Raw genomic sequence first — 9128 nt, 5'->3', positions numbered from 1 at the left:
CCCTTTTTCTCTGCAACTCTCTCCCTTCTTCACTAATTTCCCTAGCTTCCCATCAGCCTCCCTCCATTCTCGTGTTCCAAGCAGCCTAACATGAGGACATCCTAGCATTTGGTCCTTGAACATCTCTTCCATCATTCCATCAGCTCATTTCCAGGCTGATTTCACCCAGTCCAGATCTTTAATACCATACCTGCGCTGATGTCTCCCCCATGGTCTTTTAAATTCGCATGCCTTACTGTCTGAACTCCATCACACCTCTTGCTTTGCACCTCTACTTATACGTGTTCCAATATATTACATTTCAGCACAATGTTCAAAATGAATTGCTGATTCTTGGCCCACTATCACAAAACATCTCTTGGTTTTTTTTGTTTTTTTTTTTTGTTTTTTGTTTTTTGAGACAGGGTTTCTCTGTGTAGCCCTGGCTGTCCTGGAACTCACTCTGTAGACCAGGCTGGCCTCGAACTCAGAAATCCGCCTGCCTCTGCCTCCCAAGTGCTGGGATTAAAGGCGTGCGCCACCACTGCCCGGCATCACAAAACATCTCTTGCTCGGTAACTCTCCTTCACTGTGTATGTCCTCAGTAAATGGCAGCTCATTCTTCTTCTTCCAAAATACAAATAAACAGATAGATAGATAAATGGATGGATGGGTGGATGGATGGATGGATGGATGGATGGATGGATGGATGGACAAACTGATGGACAGAAAGGTAGGCAGGCAGGTAGGTTGATGCACACAGATAGATAGATGGATAGTAGATGATATTGATTATAGCATACACATCCATAAACAGATGCATATATATAGCTACATGTATGTATACATAGAGAGAGATCCTTAATCTCTTTCTCGTGCCGCTCCTAATTTATTAGCAAATAGCTTCAGTGCAGCATTGGACTTTACATATCACCTATCAGCTTCCTTCTTCTTTCTCCACTCCCACTTTGTTAAAGTTACAATTAAGCCATTATGTTTAAACACGGATTATTAAAACATTATTATAAAGTTATAGCATTTATATCTAATGGCCTCCTAATCTATCACTTTGCTTCCCTTCCTGCAATCTATTCCCAGTGCTGCTCCCCAAGTAAAATATAGGTCAGTTTGTGTCAATGCTCTGCTTAAATCTCTTTAACAGCTTCAGAGGAAAGCCCCTGAAAACTTCTCACAGTCACGCAGCCTGCTGTGATGGGCCCGTGCAGCCCCTTTCCATCTCTGTGATGGGCCCGTGCAGCCCCTTTCAGTCTCTGTGATGGGCCCGTGCAGCCACTTTCAATCTCTCTGAGAGCTTCCTGGGTTCATCCTACCCTGGCTGCTTTATACCCCAAGCAGTCAGCCACATTTCCACCACTCAACGTTGGCACGTTTTTGTTTCCCTTGACTAGAATATTCTTCCTCCGAGGTCAGTAGAGTTGACCTTTCATTCTCCTGACCTCCCTGTCTCAGAGCCATTCCGTGAAAGTTGACCCTCACATGGAAGCCTGCCTCCTCGCCTCTCACCCAGATTCTTGCATTGCCACGCCCACTCTGATGTTATAATTACTATTTATTTCTGTCATGCACACAAAAATGCTGTTCTGTGACCACAAGCATGTCATTTCTGTTTGTTTTAATGTCATGGTCTCAAATAATAATGGCCCTAAAATAGGTATTCAGTAGTATTGTTGGATAAATGATAAGTGCTATATTCAAGTAGTTATTGTCTAACAACCTAGTTCTAAACCAGTCTTTTAAGCATGAAAAAATCATATCCTTTTGTTGTTTAAATAAATTTTAGAGAAATTTAATAAAAATTCTCCATTTCCTGTTGCTAATATTGTGGGTTCTAATCATGGCCATAATAGCTGTAATTAAAATAAAGATTGTATGGTGTATGTGTGTGTTTGTGTGTTTGTGTGTGTGTGTGTGTGTGTGTGTGTGTGTGTGTGTGTGTGCCCACATGTGCACAGATGTGCCAAATTCAAGACAACATTCCACGGACATCATTCTTCAGATATTGTCCAGCACTGGAGTTCATCAAGTAAGCTAGCCAGGCTGACCAGCCAGCCCCAGGGGGTCACTTTACTCTAAATCCCCAATGCTGGGATCCTAAGCACGAGCTACCACACATGGCTGTTTATGTGGATTCTTAAGGCTGAACTTCAGTCTCCATGATTGCAAGACAAACATTTTACTGATGAGCTCTCTCCCAGTGATGATGATACTAATGATAAGACTTATTAAATAGCAGTGGTGGCTGGAAATCTTAAAAAAATATATCTGGTTTTTACTTTCAAAATGTGCAAATTATGTATCAACATCCAGCTTTCCGTGTTGAGAAGCCGGAGGTCCGCCTTTCACATCAGCTTCTCGTCGTCCATATAGTTGAGTATCAGAGCTGAGGCTGGCATCCAGATGCCCTGGGCTACAAATGCTATGCTTTAAAATCTCTTTGTCCTCCCATTCACTACAGCACACTTGGCTCCTTCCATTCCCTTTTGTTTTCTATGAAGAATGAGTGCTGAGAACGAAACATAAAATTGACTTATATAAAAAAAACTTCAGCCACCATTGGCTATGTCACTGGGAGGGACAATCACAGAATGAGCTACATGATTTGGCCATAATTTTTCTCAACTTGTATAGGTTATGTAAATCTGCCATCAAAAGAAATAAGTTTTCCCAAAGTTGGCTTTCCAAAAGGGAAGGCCTTGGTGTTCTAGAAAAAAAAAAATCTTCTCAAAAGACAGATGAACCAGTTCAAAGCCAGGTTCTGCATCTTCTGGATGACCTGTAGATTCTTGTCTTTTCCCATTGGCTTCTTTATTGTGGGATAGAAACAAAGTTTATAGAGTTATTTTATAGACTAGGGTTATATGTATTTGTGGGTATTATCATGTATCACATATCATGGATACGTTTTTTAATAACTATTCCGTGAAGCCATTGCAGGGTAAAATCTTAAGTTCACAATCATTCCAGTATAATTCACAAATCTTTCTTTCCCTCAAGCACACAGAAAAATTGTTCTCAAAGATTGTCTTTATTGTACTTACAATTATCATTGCTCATTTTAAAAGGTTTCATTCATTAAAAACCTTGTCTTATTCCCCAGTTAAAAGGGCTTTTCTATTGTATATTAATAAAGACTTCACCACACTATCTCATATACTAACTATTTCATTTTATTAACAGAATAAACTATTAATTTTTACAAAGAGGTACCTACTGTAGTAGAGTCAGTGTTTAATCCTGAAATCCATGTTTCTGAACATCTTCAAGTCTACAGCTTAAAGCAATGTGACTTCAAGTGGTAATACTGGGATACGCTTGATTCCCAACCTGTTTACAGCACTAGATGCAACTGTCGACTTTGAGAAAGGCATAAGGAAATTGAAACAGGCCTTCTAAAATGCTAAACTAAACATTTCCAATCATGGGAATGTAGTTCTATGAAACTCTGACATATTTGAAACCATGAACACATGATCTCAATGTTTATCAGATCCCTCCACCCCAGAAACAATAGAAACTGCTCACACAAAAGTGAAGAATTACATTGCCTTTATTCATTAATATGCTTCAGGGTTTGAACACAGAATATGTAGTAACTATAACTAGCATTTTTGGGAAATGAATAGGACAAGAAATTAAAGAAGGCAATAATACCTTCAAACCAATGTAAGGAGTTAAGTTAATTTGACCGTGATCTGATCAATGCTATCTGGGGAGCACACACGCTACGGATGAAGCACGTGTGCCCTTATGTTTGTAAATCCTCCTGATATACCTCTCTCTACAAGCTGCACAGTGCTGAGCTCCCTGGCTGCAGCCCTGCACTCTCTAAGCACCAGCCTTTGGGTCTTCATGGGTGCTGCTGCCTTGTCTGGACATGCCTTCCTTTTGATAGAAAAGTAACCTTGGAGAAACCAACTAAGAGGAAGCAATTGCTTGAGGTGTCAGCAGAAGCCAGGTGAGCTTCCTTAGGAGATTGTCTTAATAAAGTGCAGATGGTGCCTATCTACAAAAGTAGAAGTTGATTACCATTGCACGAAACGCAGCATCATTTAAAAATATTTGAATAGTTGTAAAATCATATTGCTCAATGGATCTGATTATACAAACATTCAGTTTGCAATTCGATTATAGCAAGCCTCATTTTCTTATCTTCTTTCTCGCACCCCACAGAAATGAGACATGAAGAAAGCCATTTAACCTTCCACCTGTGATACACTAAGAAATGTTTGGAGAAAACTGGATGCTAGGGTAAACATATATGCCTTGCTTCCAGCACTTTGGAGCAGAAACAGGCAGATCTCTGTGAGTTCAAAGCTCTCGTGGTCTATATAATATATATGCCTTGTGACATGAAGATTGCATCTCAAATACTAGTAAATTATAGAAATGACTGTCCAAAAAAGTTCTTATGCAAAGTGGTTTTGACCAAATGTTAGTATACAACCTTGGTATTGAATAGTGAACTTTTGAGAAAGTTTAAAGATCTACTTATTTTATTTATTTTGTTTTGTCTGCATGTATGTATTGCACTACATGCGCCTACTGCCCACAGAGGCCAGAAAAGGGCATCAGTCCTCTTGGAACTGGAATTATAAATGGTTGTGATCCACCATGTAGATGTTGTGAACCAAACCCAGGTCCTCTGCAAGGACAAATGCTTTTAAGCACAGAGCCATCTCTCCGGCAACTTAAATAAATGAACTTTTTAAGGAGCTTGCTTTTTTTTTTAAATCTATGCACAGTCACACACATGGGCACTGAAAAGAATGCCACTAAAATAATACTTTGTGGTAATAAGGTTTTAAGTTTTATTCCAGCTATCTAACTTTGTTTGCCATAACATAGGACCCTTGTAATCTAAGCCAAAGCCCTAAATTCTCCCCCATCCTGAGTGTATAATTCGGGACAAGCTACGCAAGCTTTCTCAGCCTCATTTAGAAAATTGAGGTCATAATTCTGATCTCATAAGATTGATATGAAGACTAGATGATATATTTTTGAAGGCACAGAGTTGGCTGTAAAATGTGACACAAAAATAAATTCTTATTATACTATTAATATGCAAGTATTCTCTCCCATTCTCTGTCCTGACAGAGAATCCTTCCCTTATACCTTACCAGCTTCTCCTAACACTCATCACTCTCTGAAACAAATATTTTGATATTTGTGGTTCTTTTACTAGTAGAGTGTCAATGCATCAGTTTGTTAACAAATTGATGAAACTCCATCTCTTAAGTATTTTCCAGTACCTGTCATAAAGAGGAACTCAGACTGTATCAGTGGAAGATGAGGAGGGGACACATAGATGAACAGTCCTCTGTTCATCAAACTCTTCACAGCAACTGACAGAGAAGAGAGGGTTAAGCAGAAGGAGTTATGGGGCAGTTCGGATGAGTGATGGCATTTACCTACAGTCCTCACAACGCAGAGCCAAATCCAAGGGGAAAATCATATAGGTTATTTAATGGAAATAATTCATTTGTCTTGTCTCCTAAGTACAACTACTCTCTCTGAAACAGGGAGAACAGTGAAGGCTACTCTTACATAACTGCTCTGTACAAACGTCCGATCCTGGCAGAGCTTTCCTACCCGTCTAAGTGTTTATATTTGCTCATTCCTCTCTAGCGGATTCTAAAATCCAAATCGCTGCAGTAATTCATTTTTTATTGTTCTCTTGCTCAGCTCCAACACATGTACAGTAGTAGTGTTCACTCTTCAGGGGGATAATGGCATTTTTTGGAGATTTTTACTGTAGTCATTACTCTTGCTTTTTTATTAAGAGACTTGACTTTAATCTTCTGCTTTAGCTGTGTGGTTTATCTTATGAATATTAATATACAACCCAAAGGGATCTATCCAGTGAATATGAATTAGAGCGAGTTTTCATATTGAAGAAAGAGAAAGCCATTTTCTGGGATGCACATCTTTCTGGGGTGTATGAGCTCTAATTTAATCAGCGTGGAGCCATCATGTTCGCCACCAGCACTCCAGGCCACGGAGTAATTGAAATGATTCAAGCTTGTTTAATAAAGTAATTTCAATTATAGCAAGAGTTGAGTCAGAAAATGTCAGCTGTGCAAAGTTTATGTTGCCTGGAATCTGCAATAGGGCACCAAATGTGCATAGAGGAAGTGCCATTGTAGGAATGAGTTGTATGTGTTGAAGCTTTGAAATATCTTTGCTCACATCAGATGAGCTTCTTGTGAGTGGTTTGTTAGTCAAGGAAGCCAAATTTAATTTTATCCTGAAAATAGTGTGAAGAAATTCACTCGACACCAAGAACTTGGGACTGGGAAGACAGAAAGTCTGTATCTATCCTCTTTCCTCTAAGCAAAGCCAGACACTTCGTCGTGGGCTGTATCGTGCCTGGATACCTCGTACAAGGCATCACTAGTATTTGGAGCTACCAACAAGTGAACATAGAGCAAGGCTTTTCCTTCACACTGGAAAGGAAGTCTCACGAGTTGTCATTTTAAAATGTAAAAGCATAATATGCATAAACTGACTGTCCCAAAATCACTGAAGGTACAGCTCAGTGCCAGGCGTTTCAGGACGGCTCTGTCAGTCTTCCTAAATCCATGGATTCTTAGCGATTCTGCATTCGCTCCCTTCTTCTTTGTTTTGGTTTGTCCTTCTAGCCTACAATACACCTGGTACAATTTACACATTTAAAGCCCTGAGCAGTTCTACTGCCTCAAAAATCTTTAATCACCAAATTATCCCTCCTCTTTTGTTTGTCTTTCTCTTTGATTAAGAGACTTGTCTCTATACACAGATAGTGAGCTAGCACCACTCCAGCATCAAAAACAATCCTTGACTGTTGCTGTTGAGAAGACAGACAAGAGCATCTTTTTTTATGTGTAACCCAGAAGCCTTGTCATATCCTTTTTATTTTGCTTTTCCTGCTTTCTTCCAAACAGTCATTCAATGTTCCTTCGCCCACATTTAGTTTAGTTATGTTAACGCAGACAATGGCTTATTTTCAATGTGAAATAATGAGAGTTATGAATCCAACTTTGTCGATTGGAAACTTGAGGTCAGAGAGGGTAGGTGGGATAGTCAAGGTCAGGCAGTTGTTGAGTTTGAACGAACTCAAGAGTCTCACATCTCTGCTTGCTGTATTCTGCATAAGGTCATACAACTCTGCCAGCAAGGAAGATTTGCTTCTGTTAAGTATTGACCAAACTTCCCCCACTTAGCATTTCAGGGAGATGAGAAGTGGGAAATTAAAGGGTCAAATTCTCTTCTGGATGAAATACTTATGACAATGGTATTCTTTGTTTAAATACTCTCGTTTTTACTTCATTTCAGAAGAAATCCTTCTGTATCAAGAGGATTTCCAATCGCTGAGATAATGATACCAACTCCTCGCTGAACAGCACGAGCGGTTTCTATTCTCTTTATGGCTGTGGAAGGGAGAAGAGAGCTTTTTTAAAAAACATGACATGAAAAGCCTCTAAAGGGTAATGGTTGACTCAGAGTAGAGATCCAGACAAGCCGCTGAAACTGTGAAGAGATAAGGAACATACAAAAGTCTTTCCATGGAAAAATCTTTCCAAGAGAGAGTTCGCAACAAAATGAAAGTGGAAAAGGAAAATGTGTCAATTCTGGTTAAATCATCCTCCCATTCTATGACATGTGTAGACTGACACTTCACCACTCCTCATAGGACAACCAAAGGAACTGGGGCGGGGGGCGGGGAGGGGGAGGACTCAGATGGAACCTTCCCGGGCTCATTGAAAAGTGTTCATCTCTCTGGTCTTCTATCTTACTTCTCAGAGGTAGTGAGAATTTTCAGAAGCCTGGCAGGGCGCCCTCCAGTTTTCCCACTGCAGGTGATATTGGGTCCCATTGAAGCCTTGTGTCATGTAACAGCATAATTTTCACAGTGGCTTCTCAGTCCGAGCCGTTGCTCTACTTGTTCTGTGTCACGCACACCATGAATTAAAGTCACAGAGCCAGAGGACTCACCATCCTTAACAGCGATGGGGAGTTTCTCACCACACCAGTGGAGGGGTATGAAACTAAGTCCTCTCATCTACGGAACTTCATTTGTTGCCGTCTGAAGCCACGTTGGATTATCCACATTCTCCTGAGAATAACAGTCACTCTTTTCCGATCCCCTAGTTCACCCATTCTCAGTAGAAAATTCTCAGCTTCTACTTTGGAGGGAATAATGTCGATGATATCCAGATAGTCTATTTTCTACTGTGGGACATGCAGCCATGAAAACCTTGCCTGCATCCACAACACTACTGTGCCTATGGCTCACTGCTTTGTTGAACATTTCCCTTCTTGCTGTGCTCAGAGGAAACAAAGATCATCTGTTACTCCCTGTCCCTAGAAGCATTGCTCTGTCACATGTGCATCAGAAGGTGGCAAAGAGGAGAGAGGCTATGTCAAGGCTCCATATTCTGGCCTATGAACATCTGAATGTTAGTAACCTAACATTCTCTAGTAAAACAAGCCTGGGATGACCACCAGTTGGCACCAAGCAGGCCCAAATGGCTCCCAGGACCTGGAACAAGCAGGAGACTAGAAAAATCCAGCCTGGGACTGAGGGCCTTGGCAGGATGAGCCTGAGACAGGTGACCCTTGCATGGGGCCTCTTGGGCGGGCAGGGTAAGGAGCAAGCCTATAATGACCACCAGACCAGAGCCTGGACAGGGAGCTACCCTGAGATGACCACCAGTGGTGTACCAAGCAGGCCTTGGGGGACAGACTATGATCGAGATGACCCCTGCCCAGTACTATAATGCACAAGTGGGGCATAGCATTCTCAGGACCACTCCTGAGATGACCCCAGACACTCAGAGACCCCCCCCAGTGTCACTAAAAGGAGCAAGGAAGTGGTAGAGAAATGGAAGAGAAAGAGAAACAGAAGGATGTGGACACAATGAAGAGAGGCGGAGCTGGAGATTTGAGTGTAGTGAGGAGCAGCCTATGTAAATAGCTAATGATGCCACCTGGAATCATAGTAGAGTCTTAGCCTGTGGTGGCAGGGGCCACATCTGGGTCCATGGCCCTGCAGCAGCACTAGTCTATTGCCACTGAAGGCCGGGTGGACATCTCCGATCTGGGCTGTTGCTCAGGGAGACATGTTGATGTCTGTGGACTATGCAGAACTG

At 41.3% G+C, this 9128-nt stretch overlaps 1 pseudogene; it reads left to right on the top strand.

Moving 5' to 3' along the window:
* Nucleotides 1–8333: 8333 nt before the first annotated feature.
* Nucleotides 8334–8452, top strand: LOC116071833 (annotated as a pseudogene).
* The last annotated feature ends 676 nt before the right edge of the window (nt 8453–9128 follow it).

This window comes from Mastomys coucha, unplaced genomic scaffold, assembly GCF_008632895.1.
Source record: "Mastomys coucha isolate ucsf_1 unplaced genomic scaffold, UCSF_Mcou_1 pScaffold22, whole genome shotgun sequence".
Lineage (NCBI taxonomy): Eukaryota > Metazoa > Chordata > Mammalia > Rodentia > Muridae > Mastomys > Mastomys coucha.
Note: the sequence above shows the minus strand (reverse complement) of the source record. Positions and strands in the feature narration are given on the sequence as shown.